At 47.4% G+C, this 27,550-nt stretch overlaps 1 pseudogene; it reads left to right on the forward strand.

The window, feature by feature from the left end:
- The first annotated feature begins 2,197 nt into the window (after window positions 1–2,197).
- LOC131501605 (leucine carboxyl methyltransferase 1-like) lies at window positions 2,198–24,940 on the forward strand (annotated as a pseudogene).
- Window positions 24,941–27,550: the final 2,610 nt, after the last annotated feature.

Below are 27,550 nucleotides of genomic sequence, written 5' to 3' on the forward strand. Positions count from 1 at the left end.
CTACCGACTTTCTGTTCCTGGAACATTCCAAGGCGGTTCCTGTCCAGAGCATTTCTGTCTGCTCTTCCTCCTGTCTAGAACGCCTTTTGCACAGCTTTCTCCAGTTCTGTAAGCACCCAACTCAGCCCATTCCCTTTTCAGAGAGGCTTTCCCTCTCACATTCTCTAACGTAGGTCCATCCGTCCTCCATGCTGTTGTCCTTCATCTGTCACAAGCCCTTCCTTATCTTTGTGGCTGGTTCACTACTGTATCCCCAATGGTTGGCACTTAGCAGACACTCACCAAAGATGGCTTGATGGAATCAATAGTATTAACTTGACGGAGGATACGGTTGAGAGGAGGGGAAACTGCTCCTTGTCATCCAGAGGAGGGCGGTAGTAAGTCCAACGCAGAGCTTGTGGAGGGGGGCAACTCGATCAGCTTTTCAGCAGGTAGGGCTGCTGGGCATTGGAGTGACTGCCTTCTTTGTGGTGCGTAGTCAGGCAGTGGCTTGGTGTTGTTGAAGGATTCTGGCATCGGATGTCAGGGTTGACCAGGTCAGTTCCAAGGCCCCCTCCAACCCTTACGTCCATGTTTGATGTTCGCATCATTAGTCTGTGGTTCTTGGACTGCAGACACGGCCTTTACCACTAGATGGCACCAGGTGATTGCTTTGAGGCCGGTGCTCCTCAAATCTGCCAACAGGGAGAACACCCTCTTCTCTCTTCTTTTACTTATCCAAGTATAGTTGACATACAATGTTACATTAATTTCAGGCGTGCAACATAGTGATTTGACAAATCTACATATTACTCAGGACTCACCACCGTTAGGTGTCGTCACATCTGTCACCGTACTGTTTTAACAGTATTATTGACTGGATTCCCTATATTCCACTTTTCATCTTTGTGCGTTACTCATATGACTGGAAGTTTGTACCTCTTAAGCCCTCTTTGCCTATTTTGTCCATCCCCCCGCCCCCTCTGGCAACCACCACCTTGTTCTCTGTGTTTAAGAGTCTATTTTGTGTGTTCGGAGAACAGACCTTTCATTGCATTTTACCCCAGACACCCACTTCAACCAAAGCTTCACAAAACCATCTTAACTCTTACAGTGTGGAATGCATACTGATATTGTCTATTTCACTCTATTCGACTGCATTTTCACAGATGGAGACTTGCAAACTACTACACTGATTTTATTATACGGATGGGTCATGATTCATCGTTTGAAAAGCACCGTTTTAGACAGCTGAGCCTGTTCACCCTTGTAAAACTTGGACAGTCTGGGCCCGTAGCAAATCGTGTCCCTTAATGAGTACTTTGTGCATTTCCGTGCTGACTTGCTGCCTCGAGAAGCCAAAAGTATGTGCTTCCTTGTGTGTGTGTGTGTGTGTGTGTGTGTGTGTGCGCGCGCGTGCGGATGTGTGAACGTGGACATGAGAGAGACTGGGGGGGATAGGTTTGTACAGGATTAGCAGCGACCACAGTCAAGGCAGCGGTAAGCCTTGTCAGTGGACGTAAGGAGAAGATCTCATATCTGCCTCTGGGAGCTCAGACTCTAGCTGGGTAACAGTCACTCATCCCTTCCCCCTCAGCTTGTTCATCACACGGAAATGAGCTCATATACTCAGGATATCACTTAGGATGCTTCAGGGTGTAGCAGGTAACAGAAGCCTGACTCCGTTTGGTTTAAGCGATAAAGACATTTAGAAACTCTCAAAATGTCTGTTGAGAGGTAGAGCGGGGTGCAGGCCCACAGTGGCTCGGCCTTAAGGATCCAGGTTTCTTCCATTACATGTCCTTGTCCGAAGGCTGGTTCCACTCATGGTTGCCAGAAGACCTTAAGTGGTCATTGGGGTTTCAGATCCCTGGCTTAGAACACTAGAACTTTGATTCCCTGTCGTGTGGCCTGGGGAGAGGTTAGGTTACTGTAGCATTTTCCAGGTTGTAGTGCATGCCAGAGAGGGTAAGCTACAACGGCATTTTCTAGGTTGTAGCTGTTCTGTTTATTTGTTCCTGGTTTTTCCTTTTACTCCCTAAGGGACGTGAAATGACAGAGCTGGGGGAAATACTTAGGAAGTCATTATCGAGTTTTACAAAACAATTCTAGATCTTTCCTGTGGACCCAGAACTTCTGGTTGAGTAGGGTTGTCTGAATAGTTCTGGCCAGTGAGTTTGCCGAGTGAATGAACGGTTGCACGTCTTCTGGGTGAGGTATGAGGTGAGGTTATATGCTCTCCAGGTCCTGGGAAAGGAATTAGCAGTCAGAATAAAGAGAGGTGACACATGGCCGCCGTGGGAAGGGTGAGAGGAGTGGAAGTGAGCACTCGGCGGATGGCTGAGTCTGTTTACATTTGTAACGGAGTGCTAAATGGGAGTGTGTTGGCCTTGTGAAGTAGATGGTTTTCCTCCTTGACCTGGTTCCTGAGAGCCTGAATCTACTGACGTCTACTCACCTGCCTCCTTTTTATCCCTTCCAGGTTTGCAGTAAACATTGGCTACTCGCATGACCCTTATACCCAGCATTTTGTAAGACTGTCTAAGGAGAGGAAGGCCCCCGAAATTAACAGAGGCAAGTGACCCCCTCCCTCCTCACTATTCCCTCATCAGCTGAGAGGCCTGGGGTTTTAGGGATTCATTCGTTTTTTTTTTTAAACAATACAAATTTATTATCTTACAGTTCTGAAGGTCAGAAGTCAAACATGGGTCTTACTAGGCTAACATCAAAGTGTCATCAGGGCCGTTTCTTTTGGAGACCATAGGGGAGAGTCTATTTCCTTTTCTTGTCTACCTTCTGGAAACCACCTACATTCCATGGAAGATGGCCCCTTCTCCATTTCAAGGCCAGCAGTGTAACATAGGGATTCATTCTTAACATGAGAGTTGCAGTGTTCCTTCTCTCCGGTAGTATATGAAAGTGCTTATTTCCCAACATCCTCACCAACACAGTGTATTATGAAACTTTTCATCTTTGTGAATCTGATCCATGAAAAATGGTATCTTACAGTAATTTTATTTTAGATTCCTCTTATTTTTGGGTGAAGTTGAAGATCATTAGGATTATTTTTTAATATATTTTTTAAATGTTTATTTTGAGAGAGTTCACTTGCTTGCAAGCAGGGAGGGGCAGAGGGAGAGAGGGAGAGAGAATGAGAGAATGAGAGAGAGAATCCCAAGCAGGCTCCATGCTGTCAGCACAGAGCCCGATGTGGGGCTCAAACCCTTGAACCGTGAGATCATGACCTGAGCTGAAATCAGGAGTCGGACACTTGCTTAGCCAACTGAGCCACCCAGGTGCCCCAAGATCATTTTATATGTTTAAGAGCCATTTATATATCTTTTACTGTGAACTGTCTGTTCATGGAAGGAATGACTTTTTTTGGCCTTGTTAAAGTCAGGCTGTACAAGTCATTTCTATCAAGGCAGTGAAAGGATTTGAGACAGGAGGGTGACTTAGTCTCAGCCAGATTGAGAAATTGGCCAAATGACGATAGTTGCTGTGGGTGCAGGGCATCTTGGCCCTAAAGATGGATCCTATGGGTAGTTTCAATAAGAAATGCAAAGAAATTTTAAAGTGGTGCTTCCTGAGAATAAGGACATGGTACTTACTTTGAGCTGAGGGTGAAACCAGGCATCAGTAAGATTGGACGAGGCCTGGCTAAGAGGCCTTAAGCCTCCCTCCCGCGCTCTTGAGGACACTTTCCTAACAGACGCTGCAGAGGCAGGGCCCCACCATGGTGCCCTGGGTGCTGGGGGCCCTGGGCAGCAGGTCAGCCCTCCGGCCTTCCTTCTTCCTCTCCCTGGGTTGGCATCGCTAGACTAGGGCCCCACAGTAGGAGAGTGCTTCCCAAACAGCGTGTGGGAAGCATTTTTAAAATTTTTCCAATGTCCAGTCCATTGTAGATGATACTCTGTAACCCACGGTAAAAAGGATTTAATAAAAAAGTAAAATGGAAGAGACATGTAACGTTTATTTATATTTGAGACAGAGAGAGAGACACAGCATGAACAGGGGAGGGTCAGAGAGAGAGGGAGACAGAATCTGAAACAGGCTTCAGGCTCTGAGCTGTCAGCACAGAGCCCGACGGGGGGCTCGAACTCACAGACTCTGAGATCATGACCTGATCCGAAGTCAGACGCCCAACCGACTGGGCCACCCAGGTGACCCAAAAGAGACATGTAAAAAGACAAGCTCAAATTATTTACTAGTAGAATCCATAGACATGAAATCCCTATGTCAAATTGCAGTGAGTGTCTATAAATGCCACTCAAATTTTGTTCTTAAAATAGTAATACTGTAAGCAGAAGGGCTTTAGAACCCAGATCAATTTTATCTTCCTTTGACCCTCTTTTATTTCTTGTCTCCTCTGTTCCAGCTTCCCACGCCAGAGCTTAACAAGTCAGTTTATTAGGCACCGTTTGCCTGTGCACCGCCCCCCGCCCAACCCCGCCTGTGGTGTTTTACAAACATCCAGGCTCTACCCCGCACAGGATGGAGATGAAGGGAGCACGCTAAGAAACATGGCTGTCTTTGCTTTGACATTGGTCTGCCCCATTTCCTGACCCCAGAATACTTTCCAGCGGGTCTCCCAATTTTGAGTTTCAGCCGAATTCTGAGTAGCTCTCACTTAGCCACGAAAAGACACATTTCTAAGAGGGACATTTAGATCCCATGTTTTGATGTAAAATATTTTTCTTTCATATGTAGAATTAGGGGGTGTTGCGTTTTCCTTAAGGTAGTTGATCCAACCATTAGATAGATTGTGCTTATGTTGGTTCAAATGGCTTTAAAAAAAAAAAAAGGAAGAGAATTTTAAAGTCCTTACTTCTCCCATAAGGTCTATGGATAACCTAAACCGCTACCCCTGAAGAAGGGCAGAAGGGTTGTGTTTTGTCCTCCTGGTGTGAACTTTGCAAGGCTTATTTCCATCATCACTGAGTCATGGCTCGTCTCTGTCTCTCTCTCAGGATATTTTGCTCACGTCCATGGCGTCCGTCAGCTTATAAAGGCATTTCTAGGGAAGACAGAATGTCCCTGTGAGATTCTAAATCTTGGGGCTGGGATGGATACCACCTTCTGGAGACTAAAGGTAAATTAAAAAATACCGCCCCCTTGTTTCCCCAATTGTTTAATTTTGTGAAGGTTCCCAGCGGGTTCAGAAATGTCAGGGGCGCCTTGGCGACTCTGTCGGTTGAGCACCCGACCCTTGATTGCGGTTCAGGTCATGATCTCTGTTTGTGGGTTCAGACCCGCATTGGGCTCTGTGCTGACGGGACAGAGGCTGCTTGGGATTCTGTCACTCTCGCACTCTCCCTCTCTCTCTGCCCTTCCCCCATCTCTCTCGCAAAATAAGTAAATAAACATTTTTTTTTTTAATTTTTTTTTTCAACGTTTTTTATTTATTTTTGGGACAGAGAGAGACTGAGCATGAACGGGTGAGGGGCAGAGAGAGAGGGAGACACAGAATCGGAAACAGGCTCCAGGCTCCGAGCCATCAGCCCAGAGCCTGACGCGGGGCTCGAACTCACAGACCGCGAGATCGTGACCTGGCTGAAGTCGGACGCTCAACCGACTGCGCCACCCAGGCGCCCCAAACATTTTTTTAAATGTTAGAAATATATTCAAAAGGAATGCGGTGACTGCCTGTCTCGCGTCCCTGTCCCCATCCGTTTGCACCTGCTGTGCAACCACTGTCAGCCACGTACGTGATGTCACCAGGGCCCTAGATATGTGCCTTGCTTCTTAGCTCCTGCTGTCACAAACAGGGCTTTTGATCCAAATGCTTGTATACATTCTCTGCGTGTGTGCGAGAGCCCTGCCAGTGGAGTAGCTGAGACCAGGGGCCCATGCATTTGCCGTTTTGACGACAACAAAAGACTTTACTGTCGTCGTGACGGTGTCTTCAGTATAGCTTGGAGATTTGCAAGGCTGGGTGATGGTAACATGACACAAAGCCCTTTTAAGTTTAGTGATTCATTTTGAGAGAGAGAGAGAGAGAGAGAGAGAGAGAGAGAGAGAGAGACAGAATCCTAAGTGGGGCTTAGATGCGGGGCCTATCCCACGGAGCACGAGACCGTGACCCAAGCCGAAATCAAGAGTGCGAGCCCAACTGCCTGAGCCATCCAGGTGCCCCTCCATTCTCTGAGTTGGTCCCTCACCTCCTTCGTTAGGGTTCAAGAGCAGGTATAATTACACTCACTCACAGAAGACGAAATGGGTCCAGTTAGTGGCAGAATCAGGACCACGGGCCTGGCCTTTGATTCCGGGCTGGACTTGTAGCACCAAACCTTTTCTCTACAACGATCTCACTGACTGCATTTTCTTTTTTGTAGGTTTGTACAGATCTCTCTGGTTCTTCTGTCAGGTCGGTCATGTGGCAGTCATGGGTACGTGCATTTCCCCAGATTCTTGCAGAAGTACACCAAGATACACTAGAGTGTGTGGGCCTAATGCGACCTGAGTGTGTATTTTGTCCCTCATCAGCTCACCCGATGAGGTCTTTGGTCATCGGTGCCCCCAGCCTCTCTCTCACTGAGGCGAGAAATCAGTGGCCTCAGCACAGCCTTAGTATTAACCGGTTGCCTCTGCATTCTTCATTCAGGATAAGATAGCTAACGTTTCTGAAGGGCGTGCACATCCATGACCTCAGGAATGAACATGAGAGCTCTGCAGGTGGGGGGCGGGTTACCCAGACGGGGCAAGGCGGGCTCCGAGAGCTTGTGGCGTCCCCAGGTCGGACAGCCAGTGGCGCTGGAGCATGGAACAAACAACGGACTGCAGTTCGTCCACGTCCAGATTCCCTCCTTGTTCTCTCCAGAGAGCCCTGCGGCTGCTCGGGGGGTGGGGGTGGGGGGCTCTTTGCTATAGGTCGGCGGTGCCTCTGGGCCTCAGAGACCACGGTGTGGTGGAAGGAACTGGAAGAGAATGCAGTGGCAGAATGTGTGCAGTGTGAACAGAAGCCACGGGAGAAACTCCTCCTTTGGGCTTGACACCCTTTTCAACGTGGTCCCGTGGTTTGGTCTCTCCCCCCGCCGTGTAGGTGGGTTAATCATTACTAAATCTGAGATTTTTATTTCTGAGCAAGGTACACTGAAGCTCATGTGCCCCTTCCGAGGAAAAGGTTATCTGTCAGCAGTGAGGAAGGAGAATAGTGCAGGGTCTGAAAAATTTGGTGGAGTTTTTTCGTTTTGATAATGACATCGGTCTAAAGGGTTTTCAAAAACCTAAGTTTCTTTTTAGAAAAATGATGCTTGTTTGCTCTCTGGAGCAGGAGCTGAACGGGCCAAATTTAGGCTGCCACCTATGTCGGTAAATAAAGTTTTACTGCAACACAGCCAACTCCCAGTTCCTTCCATCTTCCCTATGGCTGCTTTAGCCCTACGGCAGCAGAGTGGAGAAGTCACAGCAGAGACCGTCTGGCCTGCAAAGGCTAGAGTACTGGCTGTTTACAGCAAGTTCGCTGAGCCCTGTTTTTGAGCTCTATGTGCTTCTGTAAAAGAGGAGGGGAGATCTCGTCGGCTAGTCTTGTTGTCTGGTGCACCTTCCACCTGGGAGGGTCCCCTGGCTGCACCAGCAGAGGCTTGGCTGTGGGTCACAGGCTTTCTGCTGCCGCTGGTGTGTGAGCTCGTTCTGTATGACGTCAGGCCCCAAGACCAGTCGAAGGGACAGTTGAAGGCTCCCACCTTCAAGCAGCGGGTGAGAGTAGGGTGCAGGAAAGCCAGTACAACCCCAGACAAAGAATAAAGGGTGAGTGAAACCCTTTAAGGGACCTCAGCTTCTTGGTGTCTCTTGAATCCTATTTCCACACGGCCAGAGGATCAAGGACGCAGGGGGTCAGTCTCAATATGGCAGCCTGTGCAGCGGTCGGCCACGTTGGATCTCCTTTGAGCCTACGGGATACTCTTCCTCACGGTTGTCCCCGGCTGCCCTGCGGTAGCTATGCACGGTCCCGGTTGCCTTCCGTGCCTCCTGTGACGTGGAGCTACTGGCGAGTGGAGTGGAGTGTCGGAAGGGCTCAGGGAATCCCAGAATAAAAGTTGAAGCGTCATGTCCCACAGCCATTTGTTGCCCCTTTCCCAAAGGCAAGAAAGAAGATGTCTGTTCCTTAAAAGCTCCAGGTGTGCCTTTTGGAAGCTTTCCCTCCATGGTGACCCCTTAATCGGCATTCTTAAGAGGGCAAGTAGCTGATGAGTGGGAAAGCTCTTTAGAAAGTCAGAAGTCCTAGACGAGCCATAGGATCGTATGCTGTCCTGCATTTGCTTTTGTTCCCCAGGCCTTCTGGAATTTTAGCGTGTCCTTATCTTCATATCGTGTGAGCAAAATCCTTAGAGGGTGTTCTGGAATTTCCTAGCAAAAGTCATCTTCTGGTATGCTCTAAACGTTTCCTCCAAATATCTTCGGACAGCTTTTTACCCGGCCCTGCCCTACACACGGGCAGGGGAGCGCGGCAGCACCGAGAGAGAACGGGTGAGATCGGTGAGCGTGTCTCTTCTGATGGGTCAGGAGACTGTCTTTGTCTCTGTCTTCCTGTCTCCCCCTTCCTCCCTCCCCCTTTGTCCCCCAGACCAGATCCCCTGAGATTTTCCAAGGGCTGAGGGGTAGCTGGCTCTCCCAGTTCTGACACTTGCCCTTAGGGTCACCTCCTACTGGAAAATGCTTGCTTGTGATTGCTGCCCCCCCGCCCGTCATGCTGTCGTGGGGGGCCGGCTCCCTCTCGGTCCCTGCTGTCCATCGCTCGTTACTGTGCACGTAAATGGTGTTCTGCGCAGTTGCTCAAGTCAGAAAGAGGGGTGTCATCCTCACCCCAGCTCTTCCTTAATCCCGGCCCACACCTGTGAGGCCCACCACCGGGTTCTGGGCACCAACAAGTGTCTTTTTCTTGGTCTTTTTTTCCACTTTAAGGAAGCGGCTCTGTACTTGTGGAATGTAAGTACAGGTGGATACGGAGGCGTTAGAAGAGCGCTTTGGGGAGGCGCCGGGCAAGTCACCAGGTTGTGGAGCGCCTTGTTTCTTTCCCCAAGCCTCAGGGGCATCGGGAGCTGCTGCAGGCAACACGCAGGGTGTCGCTGAGAGTCCAGACAGCGGTGTCCTTACAGTGTGTGCAGTTGGCGAGCTGAGGAGGAGAGAATGCGTTCGTGAATACGCACCGGGGCTGAGGGATTGATTGGACGTGACAGAGAATGTGCTAGGATGGCCAGGGGGCCAAGGGGAGACCAGGCCGGGGATGCAGAAGGGGGAGCAGGGTCGTGTGTGTGTGTGTGTGTGTGTGCGCGCGCGCGCGCGCGTCTGCCACGCTCTTTTACTGCAGCCCTCAGTAAAGATAAATGTACACCCCAGGCCAAGACCTAATTCTAAGTACCCATGTCAATAAGGTTTTTAAGTTTATTTATTTAACTTGAGAGAGAGAACCGGTGGGGGAAGGGCAGAGAGAGAAGGGGACAGAAGATCCAAAGCGGGCCCTGGCCCCCACGTGGGGCTCAAACTCACGAGTCGTGAGATCATGACCTGAGCCAATGTCAGACACTTAACCGACGGAGCCACCTCGGCGCCCCGTCCCCATGACAGTCAATGATAAAGGCACACACGTGGCACTTACTAAGGCAGGCCCCGTTCTGAGTGTCCCTTGTGTGTACTCATTTCCTCATTACTCCTCACAACCCCGTGAGGTGCTGTCCCTGTCTCTGCTTCGCAGAGGAGGGAAACTTGGCCCAGGGAATGGAGTGACTTTGGGGCCTCGCGGCAGACAGGCGGTGGAGCTGGGATTCGAACCCCCGTCCCCTGCTCCAGAGCACCTGCCCTTTACCACCCGCTGTATCCTCCCCTCACAGAAAAAAGTAAACGTGTCACAAAACAGTACTCACCCCCACTGTGTGCGATGCTTCGGGATTTTTGCTGTTTTATTCCATTTTATCCCTCAAATGCTGGTCAGCATTGGTGTCCTGACCCTCTCTGATTCATCTCGATCTGCTTTTTGGAAAATCCTATCAGGTCCTACTCCCCCAGCGCCTCCACATACCCCCACCTCCATCCCAGGCACTGCTCCCCCAGTTCAGGCTCCCCGTGACTTCTTCCCTGGACAGCTGTGAACCCCTGACGCCCGTCCTCCATCCATTCCCCACGTGGAGACCACAGTAATGTGGAAAATACATCTCTGCCCATATCGTTCCTGGATGTCAAACCCTTAAGTGCCCTGATGCTCTTCGGGGCCTAGTACTCGCTCGGTACGTGAAGGTGGTCAGTAAATGTAGGAGTGAATACATAATTCTAGAGCTTACTGCGTGTTTTTCCTCAGGATGAAGATCTTCTCCCAAGTAAATATTTTGAAGTGGACTTTCCCATGAGAGTCACGAGAAAGCTGCACAGCATCAAGTGAGTATGGCTTTGACCACAGGAGAGAGCCCGGCAGGATTCAGGGGCAGCGTTCAGGAGGCGGCCGGTCTGAACGCCAGAGACCTCATTTTAGGGGACTCTTCCCTTTTACCCCCTTCCCGCCTTCCTTCTGGCCCCAAGATCCCCATTCCAAACTGTCTTCAAAATGAAATGTCCCCTCCCTTGCAACTCTTCTGTCCGTTAACGTAATTTCTCTGAACACGTAATAGAAATGACCTATAGTGGTTTAATTTTAATCTGAAATTTAAAAAAGTGTTTTAATGTTTTATTTATTTTTGAGAGAGAGAGAGGGAGACAGAGTATGAGTGGGGGAGAGGCACAGAGAGAGAGAGAGAGAGAGAGAGACAGAGTCCAAAGCAGGGCCCAGGCTCCGAGCTGTCAGCACAGAGTCTGATGTGGGCCTTGAACTCATGAACCGTGAGATCATGACCTGAGCCAAAGTTGGACACTTAACCGACTGAGCCAACCAGGCGCTCCAATAATCTGAATTTTCATGTGTGCTCCGGCTACTTCTGTATCTCCAGAGCATAGAAAGGGGCCTGGCTCAGAGCAGATGTGTAGTAAATAGCGTTTGAATGAATAATGGGAGGCCAAATTGGCCATTTACTATATATGAGATAGTATGGGGGCCACCCTGAGTCCATGTTTTAAGAATTCTGCAGTTACAGATGGCGAGTTTGTGAATCTTTGCTGAGAGCTTTTGTAGCACCATGTGAAATGCTTCACTCAGATGATCTCGTTGAGTCCTCAGAGCCGACTCAGGAATGACATGCTTTTATTAGCAGTTGAGGAAACCAAAGCTCAAAGAAGTTAAGCTAATTTCCATAAGGTTACCTGTTGACAAAGGGGTAGAGCTGAAATTTAAACCCTGACCTCAAGCCCAAGGTCAGATTTTCTCAGTGGTTTTTAACATATACTTCTTCCCCTTCTTTTTAAACTAGTCATTTAAACAAAATCTTAAGTCTTACATTTAAAAAAATTTTTAGTAACCATTAAAACTTTCACCTTGTCCTTTAAAGATGTGTAATTCCCACAAGCTAGAAATAGTTTAAGTTTTTTTTTTTCTAACTTATCCTATGGAAACAAGTTTTGCCCTTTTCCAAATACAAGATTATATTACACGGAAGGTGCATTTTATCTAAAAATAATTTTTTAAAATAATTATTTATTTTTGAGAGAGGGAGACAGAGTGCAAGCTGGGGAGGGGCACAGAGACAGGGAGACACAGAATGCGAAGCAAGCTCCAGGATCTGAGCCGTCAGCACAGAGCTCAACGCAGGGCTCAAACTCACGAGCTGTGTGCGAGATCATGACCTGAGCCGAACGAAGTTGGATGCTCAACCGACGGACCACCCAGGCGCCCCACGTAGCGTGCATTTGAGATGCGCTATGGCATCTGACGCTGTGCAGCCACAGAATACGACCTAGCTTGTTAGGACACCGAGTCAAATAAGAGCAGGTGGGCTCTCACTTAAGCCTAGAGGAGGTTTCTGGGGTGAAAGATGTGTGTATGGTGGTTGCGATACTGAAATCGGCTCTCGGATGTCTAATTTTTTGCACATTCTGGAGGAGAGCAGAGTCATCACCTAAACGTTACTGGACGTCAGGTCTGAGTAGGAATCGGTTTGTTTAGTTGTCTGTGATTAACAATGGTTAAAATTTTTAATTGAGTGAGCAGAAGCAGGAAACGAGAGACAGCTTGGAAAACACTGGAACATTTGGAAACATATCGCCAGCCTATCTTTGGCGGTTTCTACGTCTTGAGTGTTTCATGATCAGTTTGTGACTTGACGTCAGATTCGGAGAGTAACGCTCACTGACCTACTCTGAGAGCTGATCCACTGAATTTTTCATGTGTGTGCCTAGGGTCAGACGTGATTAAGCAGCAGGCCCTCTGGAGTCGCCCTTGCTTTGAGCAGTAGCGGTACCTACTGGCCATTTCGGTAGTGGGTGTTTGCGTTTTTTCAGTAACTAAGCTACTTGACTCATTTCTCTCTCTTTCCCATCTTCCCATAGATACAAGCCTTTCTTATTACAACCCATTATAGAATGACATTCAGAGGACACACTGCAAATTGGCAACTAAGTAATACAGTATGGGCTACCTCTCTGCTTTTCTTCCCCTTTCTTTTTAAAGATGGTGTGTGTGTGTGTGTGTGTGTGTGTGTGTGTGAGCGTGCGCGTCTGAGTCTGTGCGTGTGTGCACATGACGTCATAGAGTGTATACTTCTGCATCACATCTACTGTGAAGGAACTTGAAACAATTGTTTGTATGGCCCCTCTTAGATGTCCATAGGTCCCAATCTGAAATCTTTTGAAAAACATTTCAGTGAGTTGCAAACATTTCAAATATAGGAGCTTTTTCCCGAAAATCTTTCCTTGGAAAAATCCAGTCCGGCAGCCTCAGACCCTGACTCCTACATGGCTGCTTCGTTGAGAGGGAATGCACGTCCCCACCACTGTTGTCTCGTACCTGACCCGCTTCACCTGTTACGTTAGGTCCTTGGCCCCGGGGCTCAGTTTTTCCCCGTAAGTTTTCAGTATGAGTGTTTCCAACAACTCTTTCCTCCCTTCTAAGCCTTTAAAACTAAGGTCACAAACACTCTTCCAGAATGTTCCATTGTGTTCAGTGTGTGTCTGACAGAGAAGTTCAAGGGGCTTATTAATAATTCAGGTCAGAAAACATGCTCAGAGAGGATGGCCTTAGATGGTGGGCACAGATAACACAGGAAACGTCAGGCAACTAGACAGGCCTCTACACCAGCACAGTGCCCTCGTCACGCTCCTAGTGAACAGACTCCCACAGAAACTAATATCTCCTCCATCCTTTGTTTCCCTCGTACAAATTTTAAGTACAACCTCCTCAGGCTTTGCCATTGGCTGGCACATCTGCTTTCTCTACATCGTAGCCGTCATACTTTTCTGTATATTTGGTTAATATTTGCGTCAGAAGGATTAGCTGTAATGAAAGGGTTAGTTAGCACTTTGCATTGCCTTCGACCCATCAGTGTAGAAGCATGTGAAGTAGAAAGTAAAGACCCTGCGTGATCTCTCCCCCCACCACGATAACCACTGTGCAGGGTGTTTTCTCCTGTGGATGGACAGTGTACCTAGAGGCAGGTAAATATCACGCGTAAGAAAATACACATGTAAATAGAATCCCGTGCCCGGCCCGCAAAAGGTTCAGTAAATTTTTGGTGAAGGAATCTATGCATATATTGAATAAATAAATATATATGATGTAGACCAACATGTATTTGTTGAAAGAGTGAATCTATACTTGTAGAAATAAATAAATACAGTTATATGTATAATTTTAGTAAAGCGAATAATTTACACGTACTGTTTTGAAACTTGTTCTTTGTGCATCCTAGGGAATCACGGCTGTCTTCATGTTGCCAGATTAGATCTACCTCGTTATTTCTGGTGACTTCGTAGTACTCCTCTGCATGGAAATCCCATTTTACTTAACGTATTCGCTACTGATGGTCCTTTAGATTGCCGCCTTCTTTATGGTTTCCTATTAAACAGTTTTGTAGAAAGCCTAGTTATATGTGCATATTCGCAGGAATTGCCAGTTCAAAAAATTGTACCTTATGAATTCTAATAGCTACTGCCAAGCCGTGCTTCAAGACCCTTTCGACGAATTTGTATTTTCACCAGAGTAGATGCGGGTTCCCTTTCCCTACACCCTCGCTAACACTGGCTACTACCATTTTAAAAAATTCCTGCCAGTCTGCCAAATCTGTGAATTAAAGATGTTTCTGTAACTTTGTTTTAAATTTTTTATAACTTTGAACGTGCTAGTGAAACGGAGTACCCTTCCTTCCTTCTGTTGGCCTGTGGGATTTCTTGTAACTTTCCTCTGCTCATATATTTTCCAGTTGCATTGTTTCATTTCCTTTTCAATTTATAGGAATCCTTTACAACATAAAGCAATGTTCTTTGATATAAATCCCTCGTCAACTGTTGATTGGCAGATTTCTTTCTTAGCCTTTCACTTGGTTTTTAACTCTGGGTTTGTGTCTTGTGTGGGCAAATTTTCTAGTCCTGTCCTTGATAGTTTTTGATCTTGCCATCATTCTGGGAGAGGGACAGTTGAAATAAAAATTAATGAAAATACAAATGTGAGTGAAAATTTGAGAAAAGTGATAGGCGATGATAACACTGACACATTTTCATTGAAAAATTGCCCTATTTCATTAAACCTTTGAGGCTGTGATTGCAAGAATCACACTATCTATTTACCGCCAGGAAAGAAAAGGTGCTGATAAGTTAAACCGAAACGTTATTGACCGATGCATCCTCATTTCAGAAATGTGAAACTGAGAAAAAATACGCATCTTGAAATTGATCATTTCTTAAAGCTGAAATATGCACGAGGTGAAACTTAAAAGTATACAAATGGGCACACAATGAAAAGTCAGTCCGGATGAGTGAATCAAGGGGGACGTCTGGGTGGCTCAGTCAGTCAAATGGCCAAGTCGTGATTTGGGCTCAGGTCAGGATCTCACAGTTCATGAGTTTGAGCCCTGCACTGGACTCTGTGTTATTAGCACAGAGCCTGCTTGGGATTCTTTCTCTCCCCCTTTCTCCACCCTTCCCCCGCTCTCCCTCCCCCCCCCCCCGCCATCTCTCAAAATAAGTAAGTAAATGAACCTCCATGTACCCATCACTGAACTTTTAACTGTGGCCAATTTCATCTGTACCAGTGGTTCTAGAAGTGTAGTCCTGGACTAGTGACATCACCACTGTGGAGCATTGGTTGGAAATACAGATGTCTAGCTTTTGAAAGAATTTGGCAAAATGTCTACTTCTGGAAGATCTGCTACATCAGAAACTCGGGGGGTTGAAGCCATCAGTCTCTTTTAACAAGCCCGCCAGGTGATTCTGATGACTGCCAAAGCTCGAGAACCACTATAGAAACCATGCTGTCCGATCTCTCTGGGAGTATTTTCAAGCAAATGTTATCATTGTATTTGTAAATACTTTAGAAGCTATTTTCTTTTAAACATAGTATCTCACAAATTGGCACGACATTTAGAGAGTGGCCAGCCGATCGGTACCAATACTTAAATATTTTACCCTTTGACCTCCTAATTCTACTCCTAGAGACCTACTTAACTGGACGGGTGCTTCATGAGGTCTAAACAAAGATGCTCATCGCAGTGCCTCAGATGGAGAAAATCTGGAGATACCACAGGCCTAATCGTGAGGGCTTGGCTGAGTAAGTTGTTTTATCCACTGATGGAATGCTAGGAAATCATTACAGACGATGATGTCATTGATATTACTGTTAAGTAGGAGAAGCAGTTTTCAAAAGAAGAATTGGCCCTCCTTTCTTTTTCCTGTGTGATGTGTGTGTACGTATTTGTGTGACAGAAAATGTGCTTATGTTGTGTGTATGGGTTTATGTTGTATGTATAGAAGAAAGACTGGAATGTTCTATACCAAAACATTAATAGTTGGAAGATGTGATTTTCGTTCATTCCACCCTCCTCCTTCCTGATTTTTTTTTTCCTTTTTGCAGTGGGACATGTATTTCTGTAATGGAGAAAAAATAATAATTGAATTTTGAAAAGAAATCCATTGAAATGATCTCCTCTGGATGAATTTCTGTTGAAATGATAATCTCTTCTTGGCTTTCCAGGTGGACACCTGTTGGATTCAAAGAGCTATGCCATTATCGGAGCAGATCTCCGAGACTCACCTGAACTCGAAGAGAAGCTAGAGAAATGTGACGTGAATCCACAGTGAGATCTTGTTTTAACCTCTTACGCGTTTGTGATTTCATGTGAATACGAAATAAGGTCAGGAGAAAGTGCAGCATGATACCCGTGTTCCGTTTTTAATTCTGAGATGTTTATCATTTCATTGCTATGAGGGAGGTTTTCTAAGTCTTTGAGAAGCAATGTTTCTCCTGTTTTCACATCAGAATCACGTGTGTTGCTTTTATAACATACTGATGCCTGATACCATAAAGTTTGAGAGAAGGTAATTATATGTATAGAAACCTATAACTGCAGGGCACCTGGGTGGCTCAGTTGGTTAAGCGTCCAACTCTTGATTTCCGCTCAGGTCATGATCTCACGGTTGGGGAGATCGAGCCCCATGTCAGGCTTTGCGCGGAGAGCTTGGAGATTATATTAAGTACGCGTGTGAAAGCAGTTGAACGGAAATTGGCGCAGAAGCTATAATCTGTAGATTATTACAGTTGCAGTGGTAACCAGCAGCAACCCGCTGCGAACGTAGAAACACACCATTTGGGCAAATGTGCTACATGGCCAGGGAAATAATCACTTACACATCAGGAGAGCTCTTGGGATGCCTGCGTGGCTCAGTTGGTTAAGCATCCAACTTCTGAATTCGGCTCAGGTCGTGATCTCCTGGTTCATGAGATTGAGCCCCACATTGGGCTCTGTGCTGACACAGCCTGCTTGGGATTCTCCCTCCCTCTCTGTCTGCTCCTCCCCTGCTTGCCCTCTGTCTCTCTCAAAATAAGTAAATACACTTAAATAAATTAATCAAGGGAGCTCTTGATAGGCAAGTTTGCCTCACTCCTGGAGATCTACAAAATGGATAAGGAACAGCAGCTATCACAAGTATTAGAATTACATTCATAATTCTCTGGGGTTCATTTGTGCTCTGTGTTTTCCTCCGTGGGCTGTTTTTGCTTCGCTTAGACTTCTCTTCTGAAAAGTATTAATCCTGTTTTTAACATTGGCGAAGACTGCCTCTTAAAAATACACTGTAAACGTGTTTAACTTTTCACTTCCAAATAATTCAAATTTGTAAAAAAAAGTTGCAAACCTTTACAGGAAATTCCCACGTAGCCTTCTCCACCTGGCTTCCCCCCATGTGGTAACACCGTATGTAATAGTCAGTGCCTTTTGCATTAAAAAGGTTTTTGGAGGGGCACCTGGGTAGCTCAGTCGGTTAAGCATCCGACTTCAGCTCAGTTCATGATCGTATGGTTCATGGGTTCGAGCCCTGCATCAGGCTCTGTGCTGACAGGTTGGAGCCTGGAGGCCTGGAGCCTGCTTCAGATCCTGTGTCTCCCTTTCTCTCTGCCCCTCCCCGGCTTGTGCTCTGTCTCTCAAAAATAAACAAACATTTTAAAAAAATTTTAAATAAATAAAAACGTTTTTGGAACTGTTTTTCTCTAATTACCAACCTATTGAGGTTTTGAAACTTTTTTTTCCACTCACTTTTTCTAATCGTTCCTATTGATATAATCTGGGGGTTTAGACTTAGGTTAAAAAAAAATTGCTTACTTTAAACTTCCTTTTAATGTTTTTCTTTCTGATTTTCAACTTCATCTGCAACTTGGACTTCATTGTCTATCCTCTGGATTTAGTTCTCTCATTCTTTGTACCATGACCCAGTTGGGTCCAGAGAGCATTTGTAGATATATGCATACATATGTGTGTGTGTATTTGTATACACATACATACGTTTTTATTTTGGAGAGAGAGAAAGAGAGCATGTGCAAGTCAGGGAGAGGGGTAGAGGAAACGAGAGAGAGAGATAAGATCCCAAGCAGGCTGCATGCTCAGCATGGAGCGCAACACAGGGCTCAATCCCATAACCCTGGAATCATGACCTGAGCCGAAATCAAGAGTCAGATGCTCAACTGACCGAGGTACCCAGGCGCACCTGGATATATATTTTTAATTTCTTTTAGTGTTTATTTATTTTTGAGAGAGAGTGTGAGCACGAGCCGGGGAGGAGCAGAGAGAAAGGGAGACACCGAATCCGAAGCAGGCCGCAGGCTCTGAGCGGTGAGCAGAGCCCGATGTGGGGCTCGAAGCCATGGACTGTGAGATTATGACTTGAGCTGAAGTTGGATGCTTAACCGACTGAGCCACCCAGGCACCCCTGGATGTATATTTTTAAGTCACTTGAGTTATACAACATTTCCTTGTCAAAAAAAGAAAAAAAAGGAAATCCTGATGAACAGTAACAGTGGATAGTCGGGACTGTCGGGTCAAAGCCAGCAGCACTTGTGGGTAGCCTTTCTCTCTAGCGATCATGAGTCCAGGCACTGAGTCTAACTGCATGGGTTACATTCTGACACTAACGTACACGATGTTCTTTTCAGCAAATTGCTTGGGTATTTTCAGTTCAGACAATTTACTTGTTTTGAAATTCCCTGCCAATAAAAATAGGCAAAAGTAACCTACTTGCTTTGTGAGAAAAATAGCAACCAGCCATGAGGAACAGCAGCGTAAAGGGGCAGAGGAGGAGGAGGATCCAGTAAAGGAGTCAGAAGGAGCAGGAATAAATGAGCAGAGCTCACACAATTTAGGGCTGCCTGTGTTCCCTTCCAACTGTAAAGCGTTTAGAGATTTCTGTAGGAGTTTATTGCTTTTCCTGTTTCGTAATTTGTTCGTTACTTCGGGTCTGGTAACTCAGACCGCATGCTAATGTGGCATTTGTTGAAGACTGTTCGTGTTTTTAATTCTTGATGATAAAAGTTTGTGTAAGAAGAATTAGATTCTGTTAAAGGGATAGCAGTATTTCTGCATTTTATCAGTCAGCTTTTGATGTGTACCAAAATCTCTGCAGCCTCAGCGGTCTCGAACAACTCACAATTCAGAGCAGTTCACAAGTTGCTCAGGATTGTGTGAGTGGACCACTTGGACTGGGCTTAGCTGGGTGGTTCTTCCACTGGAGCCAGCTGCAGCTGAGGTCCCCTGGGGTTCACTCCTGTAGCTGAGATCCCCTGGGGTTCCCTCCTATGTGGATGCCTCATTCTCACGCACAGGGCCTCCCCTCCGATAGCAAGCCAGCTTGGGTTCATTGCCACACGGGTTCAGACTTCCGAGCAAGAGGGCAAGGGCCAACGTGCAAGTGATTTTCAGCTTCCGCTTGCGTCGTGTTTGCTACTGTTGTATTGGCCACAGCGAGTTACAGGCCTAACCCAGATTCCAGGGGAAGGGAACTAGACTGCCTCGGAGCAAGGGGTCTGCAGGGCCACCTTGTCACCCTGTGCGGGCATGCCGGGGGAGAATTTGTAGCAAGCCAGACAAAACCTTGCTCAGTGCTCGCGTTGTTACGGTCTGAAACTTTGGGTCACGACGGGGCTCTCCACCTCTTACCGCCCTGATAGTTGACGTGCTATCCGGGGCTTCTCCTCTTCCTGCGGTGTGCACCCCAGGGTTTTCCTGCCCTGCCAGCACTATCTCCGTGACTGCCGTTAGAGTCCCGATTTGATGAATACATACTTATGTGCCTTTTTTCTTCTCTGAAGATTGCCAGCACTGCTGATAACGGAACGCGTGCTGGTGTACATGACTCCGGAGCAGTCGGCCAACCTTCTCAAGTGGGCAGCTAACGGCGTTGAGACAGCTATGTTCATAAACTACCAACAGGTAAAAGGAAGCTCAAGACCTTTGCGTGCTGTATGCGTTCGCGTGGGGGCTAACCCTCTCTGAGCAACCCCAGTATAAATTTCCACTCACTCTTTTCCTTCCGCCTCTGGCCACACACACATCGCCGTTTTAAATCGATTCTAGCAATTCCCAGCGTTCCTGATTTCTTAACTTCCTGCAAACTCGCAGCCAGGGTTTTTGGAACTTCTCTCTTGGCCTTTACAAAAACTTTGTAAAGTTCACATTTTACCGTTGTATTAATTATAGAGTCATAGACCGCGATGGAAGGAATTTTGGCTAACATATGGGTGTCAGGGTAGCGAACCCTGATTCCTTCCGAGGCAGGCAGGTGATGCAGTGGAGGAAGTTGGCCAGGTGTAAGGCAGACAGGAGTGCTGGGGACTCTGGTGAACCACAGTTCACCCCTGCTCAGTGCCACCTCGTTGTTCCCATGTGGACATGGGAGCCTGGAGTTGAGAACCCCCAATTTTCCAGGAGAAGCGACAGTGTAGAATTTTAATGTAAAATTCCTAATTTGTAACGTCCCCGAGTTTGGCCCGCTGGTTGCCTGTTTTTCTCTTCTGATGTGGTGGGAAGGGTTCTGTTTTAGAGCTTTGGAATTATTCAGCGTGGGTCCGAGTCCTGGCCCTGGCTCTTATGATTGGCCGGGTGCCCTTAGGCAGAATGGTAGGGTGGTTGGGAGTCCATGCTCTGGAGGTAGATTGCCTAGCTGTGTGACCGGGACAAGTTTCATAACCTCTCCGTGCTGTCTCTTTATCAGGAAAATGACAATAATAATAATAACAGTCCCGACGTTAATAGGGTGTAGTGAGGAGTAAGCGAGTTAATTTGTACGAGAGCATGTTCAGGATTGCCCGGCTGCTGAGCAGGTTATTAGCTGTTATTTGGATCTTTCTGAGCCCCAGGTCCTTGTTTTTGATTTGTTTTTAAAGTTCTCTACTTATTTTGAGAGAGAGCATGAGCAGGGAAGGAGCAGGGTGGGGGTGGGGGTGGGGGTGGGGGTGGGTGGAGAGAATCCCAAGCAGGCACTGTGCTGGCAGCCTGGAGCCTGACGCGGGGCTTGATCCCACGAACTGTGAGATCGTGACTTGAGCCGAAATAAGGGTTGGATGGACGCTCAAGTAACTGAACCATCCCGGTGCCCCCGCCAGGGCTTTGTTTATAAAGGGAGAACTTCTCTGGGCTATTATGGGAGTTCATGAGATGATGTGTAGCGGGGGGCACGTGACTGAATACATGGCGGCTAATTTTATTGCTTAGTTCATTTTAACTTTATTGATTTTATTTTTTTCATCTCATTTTATTTTTAAATTCCATTACGGATGACAGCAGTAAACGCTTTGCCCCGTGTCACGTAATTATGGACAGATCTAAGGCTAGACCTTGGTTGACTTTCTCACCCCTTCATGCCCCAGGCCACATTCCCGTAGAGGTGGTTCTCGGTTGAGTTTTCTTCCTTCCCTCTGTGTAACTGGGGGCATTCCTCACACTCAGTCTTCAGTCCTGGTGAGTGGATATAATGGTAGCTGGCCTCATCTGGCTTCTGTAAGTCTTGGGAATCTGTCTTTGCTTGCAGGATATCAGGACTGGGGAAAATGAATTCTGCTTGCTTTCTTTTTTAAATTTATCTTATTTTTTTAGCGTTTGTTTATTTTTGAGAGAGAGAGAGAGAGAGAGAGAGAGAGAGGGGGGGGGGCGCGAGCACGGCAGGGATAGAGAGAGAGGGAGACACAGGATCTGAAACAGGCTCCAGGCTCTGAACCGTCAGCACAGACCCCGACACGGGGCTCAAACTCACGAACTGTGAGATCGTGACCTGAGCCGAAGTCGGCCGCTTAACCGACTGGGCCACGTAGGTGCCCCTGAATTCTGCTTTGTTTTCACACATTGTGGGTGTTCACCCTGCTCTGTTCGCCTCGTTTCATTCGTGCGTTCTCTTATTCAACATCATATAGCAATGGTGGATGAAGTGAATCTTGACCATGGACCCAGTCACTTGGGAGCAAGCCTGGGGATGTGTCCGTTTTCACTGAATTCTGCAATTTCCTAACAAATGCAAACCATCAGCCTCCTCAGGTGTACTAACTGCTCACATGCCTTCCATGATTTCCTACTCAGTATTTTAAAATGACAAAAACCACATGAATGATGAAAAAACCTGTTTTTTAAATATTTGTTTATTTTTTAGAGAGCGAGCGAGCAGGGGAGGGGTAGAGAGACAGACAGAATCCCAAGCAGGTTCCATGCTGTGAGCACAGAGCCCAGTGCGGGGCTCAAACCCACAAACTGTGAGATCATGACCTGAGCCAAAAATCAAGAGTCGGTCGCTTACCGACCGAGGTGCCCTGAGTGATGCAAATTTCAGTACTGGTAGAATAAGGGTAGCGAACTTGTAGAAGTTGCTTGCTATATAGCAGGCACCTTCCGTGAGTGTGACCTGTATTAACCTACTTGTCACAGTAACCAGGGTGTGGCGGGTGTGGCCGGTGAGGGGACCCAAGCACAGAGGGATTGGACAGCTTGCTGCCCACGGCCGCACGGCCTCACGGCCGGTAAGTTTCAGGCCAGGATTCAGACCCAGGCAGGAAGACGACGGAGCACGTGCTCACAGGCACCCAGTGTGACCATTCATGCCACGTAAGCCTCACACGTCCACCGACAGAGAGTGATGCTGCTTCTTGCCTGCCACCGTTGTCACAGGAGCTCTGGGAACCATTTCGTATAGTAAACTGTTGACGTTTTGGGACAAAGTAACAATAGTGCGCGGTGTATTATGTATGTTTTGTGACATTTGTGCATATAGATACGTTAATGGTTTTTTTGAAGTGGTAAATGGGGGGCACATGGGTGGCTCAGTCAGCTAAGCATCTGGTTTTGGCTCAGGTCATGATCTCACGGCTCATGAGCTCGAGCCCCACGTCGAGCTCTGGGCTCACAGCTCGGAGCCTGGAGCCTGCTTCGGATTCTGGGGTTCCCTCTCTCTCTGCCCCTCCCCTCGTTCATGCTCTGTCTCTCTCAAAAATGAATAAACATCGTAAGAAGGGGGTTTTAAATGGTTTCTCATTAGATAAGTAACAGCACATGCAAAACTTCAAAAAAAAAATCAAATAGTACAAAAGGGTATGCAGGGAAAGGTAAGTCTCTCTTCTACCCCGGACCTTAGTGAGTCCTCCAACCTGGGAAGCAACACTGCCAGATTCCAGAATTATTCTGCGCATATATAAATGTAGCTAGAGATTTTTTTTTTTCTTAAGGGCAGACAGGAGCATGTTATGCACAGCCCTCTGTACTGTACTTTTCGAGAGTCTGTTATCTGAGAATCATTCCACATCTGTATCTGTGTCTGTATGTGTGTCTACGTCTGTACCTACATCTACTTGGATGTCCTCTTGCTGTTTTCATGGCAATGTAATATTTCATTAAACGACCATGCCACAACTGCTTTAACCCCAGCGGATGGGCATGTGAGTCCTTTCCGTCATAGGTCCCGTTACACATCATGCTGTGGAGTAAACCCTCTTGCACCTGGCGTGCACGTGGGAGTCTACCTGTGGAGCAGCCGCTCAGTGGTCTGACCGGCTCCCAGGCCGAGCGCACACCGCCCGGTTGCCCCGCAGGGGGCGGCAGCAGACGACGCTCTCGTCAGCCCCGCGTGCCGTGCCCGCCCCCGACTCCGTTGACTGCACTGGGTATTAGCAAACATCAGCCTTGACGGCTCAGAAACAGAATACTGTTGTCTGATTTTGCGTATTCGAGAAGCCCTTCTGGCATTGCCCAGCCTCCTCTTTCCCTTCCCAGGTGAACATGGACGACCGACCGGTTCGGACAGACCGTGATCGAAAACCTGCGGAGGAGACAGTGTGACCTGGCGGGAGTGGAGACCTGCAAGCCGTGAGAGTCACAGGTCGGAGAGCAGGGCGGGGACATCCTTTGGTACCCTTAACCCCCCAGGGAAGGGCACACTCCCTTCTCCGATCAGAGAATGTGAGAAGCCCTGTCGCGTGCCCACCTGAACAGGCAGCTGGGGTTCCACGTGGGCCGCTGGTTCGTCACGCTAAAGAAGTCCAAGACCTGGGCCGCCATCTTGGTTTGGAAAAAACACATTCACATTTCCCATACCCTATTAGCCCAAGTTTTCAGTATGCATATTTGCAAACAACATGAACGTAGAGGGAACAGTAGGACGAAAACCCATGTCCCATCAGCCAACTTTGGTGACTCACATCTTTCAATATTGTTTTATTTATCCCCATTTTTTGTCGGTGTTGTCACTGGAATATTTTAAGGCACATCCAGAGAGTATAGCATTACCCCCATAAATACTTCCATGTGAATCTCCTACCAGTAAGCATTTTCTTCCCCCACCCCGGGATAATGGTAACATCATCATTGTACCTCACACAGCAGCCGAAACTCCTCCATAGCACCTACTCCACAGTCCGTGTTTGGATTTCCCCAGTTGTTTAAAAAAAAAAACAGAAAAAAATTCTATAGGTGGTGTGTTTGAAACAGGATCCAAACATGGTCCAAACTTTGCACTTGACACGTCGCTTACGTTTCTTAGAATCTGTAATAGAGACTTTAAATATCTTTTATTTATTGTTTTTTAGGTTGTTTGGTTTTCTCTTTTTTTTTGCTGAGGAGACACCACCCACCCCTGCCCCTATTAAATAGGTGGGATATGTCACATTACGCCTCGAACGCATTCAAACACTCTTGCTCACGGAGAAGTTCCTGGCTTTATTTCTCTTTAAATATACATTAGTGACTTCTCTCCCATGAGAACAATGCATGTTCGGTGTAGGAAATTGGAAAAGAAAAAGAAGAAAGATGGGGGCTGGGACGGGCTTTTGAAAAAGGAGTCATCTGAGACAAGTTCTCATGTGCTCCAAGAGTGCCTTGGAGTTGTGCAACAGTGCCTCGTACCTTGCCTTTTCTCTCCGCTGCACATTCTAGAAAGAACGGCTCCTGTCGAATGGGTGGGAAACTGCGTCAGCCGTCGACGTGACGGAAGCGTACAGCAGACTGCCTCAAGCTGAAGCGAGCAGGTGCGGATTGGCGAGAGTTAGTTTCACGGCGAACAATTCTGATTGATTAAAGGCATAACTGTCTTTAATGTAAACACAAACACAAAACAAACCTCAAACCTCCAACCCTCACTAGATATACTTTGAACCATGTTAATCTGCTAATACAGGCTAAACCACAGCACCTTGAGAGGAACTCATTAGCCACTAACGGAGATAGGGTTTGTGCCAAAGCAGGTTATTTTGGTCAAAACGAGCGGTCACACCTGTCGCACTCCCAGAGCACCCTGTGCGGTGGCAATTCTGCACAGTCCCTGTGTTTTGCAGATTTTTTCTCTGAACTTATTTTTATTTTAAGAGAGAGAGCAGAGCGCGAGTGGGGAAGGGGCAGCGAGAGAGGGAGAGAGAGAATCCCGAGCCGGGTCTATGATGTCAGTGCAGAGTCCGAGGTGAGGGCCTTGAACCCATGAACCGTGAGGTCGTGACCTGAGCCAAAATCAAGAGCCGGACGCTTAACCGACCGAGCCACCCAGGCGCCTCTTTGTGTATATGTTGTAAAGCTTATATTTAAATGCTCTTTTGAAAAAAATCATACAAGCACATGATAAAACAAAACAGAAGAAGGCAGTGTAGAGTACGAAGACCAACCCTTCCATCCTGCTCCCCTCACCACGAGTCTACCACCTTCTCTCAAGACGCAAGTGCCCTTGCCCGTTCTTCCAGAAGTGAGCTACGCGTGTGGAAGCACGTATGTCCCCCACTTGCTCTTGACGTAGATAGTAGCGTACTCTGCACGTTATTTACTCTACAGTTTGCTTTTCGAATTCCACGGTGAGCCTTAGAGACTGTGCCAGGTCGGTGCACACAGACCCATCGCATTCTTTCAGATAGCTGCATATCCTCCAGTTGTGTGAGTGCGCCATAACCTCTTGAACCCAGCTCTCCTCGGTTACAGCTGTGATGCAGCTGTGAGGCTGCAGTCAATATTCTGGAACGTACATCTTTGTACATATAGGGTAAACTCTTAAAGGCAGAACTGCTGAGTGGAAGGGTGTACATTTTAAATGCGGGGTGGGGGGCGCCTGGGTGGCGCAGTCGGTTAAGCGGCCGACTTCAGCCAGGTCACGATCTCGCGGTCTGTGAGTTCGAGCCCCGCGTCGGGCTCTGTGCTGACAGCTCGGAGCCTGGAGCCTGTTTCCGATTCTGTGTCTCCCTCTCTCTCTGCCCCTCCCCCGTTCATGCTCTGTCTCTCTCTGTCCCAAAAATAAAAAAAAAATAAAAATAAAAAAAACGTTGAAAAAAATAAATGCGGGGTGGGGGGGGCACCTGGCTGGCTCAGTCGGTAGAGCATGCAACTGACTCTTGATCTCAGGGGTCGTGAGTTCAAGCCCCACATTGGGTGTGGGGCCTACTTAAGAAAAAAAAAAACAAAACAAAAAACAAAAAACGAGGGCGCCTGGGTGGCTCTGTCAGTTAAGCATCTGACTTCCGCTCAGGTCACCATCTTGCGGTCCGTGAGTTTGAGCCCTGCGTCAGGCTCTGTGCTGACAGAGAGGGGATTGTGGGGGGGCGGGAGGCGGGTAAGCATCTTCATGATGAAACAAGGAGTTCCTTGAAACTGGCAAACTCTTGAGGCCCCCGTGGATGTTCTACGAAAGGGACAGGAGCAGACAGTTGCCACCTGCCTCCTGTGGGAATTCTGCAGTCCTCAAACTGCCTGCAAGGTTTGGGGCTTCAAGGGTTCAAGGAGATTGTGCATATTTATTACTAACGTGGGATGTGGGAGAGAGAACACTGATGTGAAACCTAGTCTAGTTAAAGGTTATCGAGCCCAAGCAACATTTCTGAAAGTCTGAAAGTGAAGCTGAAATATACGATAAAAGCCAATGAGGAAATATTACTAAGAATAAGATTGTCAGGGCTCCTGGGTGGCTCAGTCGGTTAAGTGTCCAATTTTGGCTCAGCTCATGAATTCACGGTTCAGGAGTTCAAGCCCCATATTGGGCTGTGTGCTGACAGCTCAGAGCCTGGAGCCTGCTTCAGATTCTGTGTCTCCCTCTCTCTCTGCCCCTGCCCTGCTCACATTCTCTCTCTCTCTCTCTCTCTCTCTCTCTCTCTCTCTCTCAAAAATAAAATAAACATTAAAAAGAAAAATGGAAAAAAAAGAATATGATTATCTAATAATTCTTAAAAAAAACAAACCCTCCTACTCGTAATAAAAACTTCTGGTCCTTAAAAAACAACAACAACAACAACAACAACAACAACAACAAAAACGGGCTCTTAGAATCTTCTACCTGCAGGTGGCTGTCATAATTTAGAAGGATATTCTGACATGGGCTGGCATGGCACCAGTTTTCTAAGCTATGCCGGCTCCTCTCTGTGGGAAGAGACAGAAAGTCACCCGGGAGCAGATTGCTGGTCTTCAGGGGCTCAGGTGAAAAGCAAGGACACAAGCAAGGAGGCTTAAGAGAAACCTCAGTGCAGAAGGGTTCTGTCTTTCCCGGCATGCTCTGGGGTGGGCGGAGACGGAAAGGGGTTGAGGCCGAGTGAAGGGATGTGTACAAAGGGTCCCAGGCCTTCTGGAAGAAACCCCCAGCCCCAAAGTTAGGGAAGCCTGTGAGAGACGAAGTGCAGTGGGCCCGGCCAAGCCCCTGCAGAAAATATTCCTCCTGCAGGGCAGAGAAGTCCAGGCTGATCACAGGCCACCTCAGGGCCTCAGGGTGGTTCTGACAGGTCTGGTCACCGTCACTGAGA

The sequence above is a fragment of the Neofelis nebulosa genome, chromosome 18, assembly GCF_028018385.1.
Source record: "Neofelis nebulosa isolate mNeoNeb1 chromosome 18, mNeoNeb1.pri, whole genome shotgun sequence".
NCBI lineage: Eukaryota > Metazoa > Chordata > Mammalia > Carnivora > Felidae > Neofelis > Neofelis nebulosa.